General features: G+C 39.6%; 1 long non-coding RNA gene across 1 annotated transcript in view; it reads left to right on the plus strand.

The window, feature by feature from the left end:
• Nucleotides 1-1,976, plus strand: part of LOC107568826 (uncharacterized) — a 7,237-nt gene that overhangs the window by 2,610 nt on the left and 2,651 nt on the right. Inside the window, exon 2 of the long non-coding RNA XR_001606812.1 lies at nt 1,414-1,422. This is a non-coding gene — a long non-coding RNA (uncharacterized lncRNA). The remainder of the gene's footprint in view (nt 1-1,413; nt 1,423-1,976) is intronic.

Below are 1,976 nucleotides of genomic sequence, written 5' to 3' on the forward strand. Positions count from 1 at the left end.
GATGATAGTATGCTGATTTAGTTACTGCTTTGACATGACTACTGAAATTAAGGGCTGTCTCCAGAATCACACCAAGATTCTTGACTTGATTTTCAGTTGTTTGACGCCTAGAGTCAAGGTTATGCATTCACCTTGAGAACTTCATCTTTGTTTCCAAATGCAATGACTTCGGTTTTTTCTTTGTTTAACTGAAGACAATTTTGGCACATCCAACTGTTAATTTCATCAATGCATTGGCAGAGGGAGTCAATGGGGCTGTTGTCATTTGGCAATAAGGCTAGGTAAATCTGGGTGTCATCTGTATAACTGTGATAGGCAATGTGGTTCTTTCTAATTATTTGACTTAGTGGGAGCATATACAGGCTACACAGGAGCAGTGCAAGAATTGAACCTTGTGAGACTCTGCATGTCATGGACGTCCACTCAGACTTGTGGTCTCCTATACTCACATAATAACCTCTCCCTTCTAAGTATGACCTGAACCATTTGAGTACCATCCCAGAAAGCCCGACCCAGTTTTCCAGTCTCTCTAGAAGTATGTTATGATTTACAGTGTCAAACGCAGCCCTGAGATCTAGTAGTACCAGCACTGATATTTTGCCAGAATCAGAATTTAAGGGAATATAATTTATTATCTTAATGAGCGCTGTCTCTGTGCTGTGATGCGGTCAGAAACCAGATTGAAAATTGTCCAGGCATCCATTTGAGTTTAAGTATTTGTTAGGCAGATTAAAAACTACATTTTCTATAATCATGCCTATAAAAGGAAGATTTAATATTGGTCTATAATTGCTCAAAATGGTGTTATCAAGATTGCCCTTTTTCAGAAGGGGCTTAACAACGACAGGGAGTTTGGAAAAGTCCCAGAAAGAAGTGGGGTGTTCACCACTTCTAAGAGATATGCTTCTAAACAGTTAAGCAACCTTTTGAAAAAAGATGTGGTAAGTGTGTCAAGATAGCAGGTTGACAATTTAAGGTGCTGTACTATTTCTTCCAAAATTTTGCTATCGATTGTTTCAAAAACAGGCATAGTATCTTCTTTTTGATATTGCGGTCGAATCGGTCTGCCCTCTGCATAACTTGAGGATGTGCTAATCGCCTTCCTGATATTATTGATCTTCTCTTAACTTTTGAGTTAAAGGAATCAAGGAGAAGATCAACAGAGTCTGCAGAAATGCTTGGTGTTAAAGATATAGCCTTCATAAATAGCACACTAATGTTCTCGTTAATGCATCTCATTCTGTCAGAGACAGATCTAGATTCAGTGGTAGCAGAAATCAATATAGCAAAGAAAATACAGAAGTGATCAGATGTGATCTTAATAACAATGTATGAAATGTTTAGACCTCTACTGATGAGTAAATCTAGAGTGTGTACTCGACTGTGTGTGGGTCCTTGCACATGCTGAATCAGGTCAAAAGTGTTTAAAACTGTTATAATTTCTTTTGTAGTTTTGATTTCTGCATTATCTATGTGAATATAAAAATCCCCTGCAATAGTAAAACATAACATTTCTGTGAACTCTTCAACAAAGGCTGGAGAGTATTTTGGAGGCCTGTAAATAATGATAAACAGAATGCGTGGAGCACCTTTCACCACAATCCCTAGATATTCAAAAGACAAATACTGACCAAATGGCACTTGCTTGCATTGATAGACATCTTTAAATAGAGCAGCTACACCTCCACCTCTCCTAACAGTCCTGCAAACACTCGTGAAAGTAAAGTTAGGAGGGGCTGTTTCATTGAGGACTGTTGCACTGCAGCGGTCTTCTAGGCATGTTTCGTTTAGAAACATAAAATGTCTCAGGTTACTTTTGTAACCATGGTTCCCTGAGTAGGGAATGAGACACTGCTTCCTCTAGGGGTCGCTATGGGGAACGCCTCGTCGTGACCCGTGTCTGAAGCATACATTGAAAAAACACCAACGCGTTCGCCGGCGACAGCCATGACGTCATTCCGGGGCCACAAAAAGAA

Source organism: Sinocyclocheilus grahami, unplaced genomic scaffold, assembly GCF_001515645.1.
Source record: "Sinocyclocheilus grahami isolate Dianchi unplaced genomic scaffold, SAMN03320097.WGS_v1.1 scaffold1284.1, whole genome shotgun sequence".
Lineage (NCBI taxonomy): Eukaryota > Metazoa > Chordata > Actinopteri > Cypriniformes > Cyprinidae > Sinocyclocheilus > Sinocyclocheilus grahami.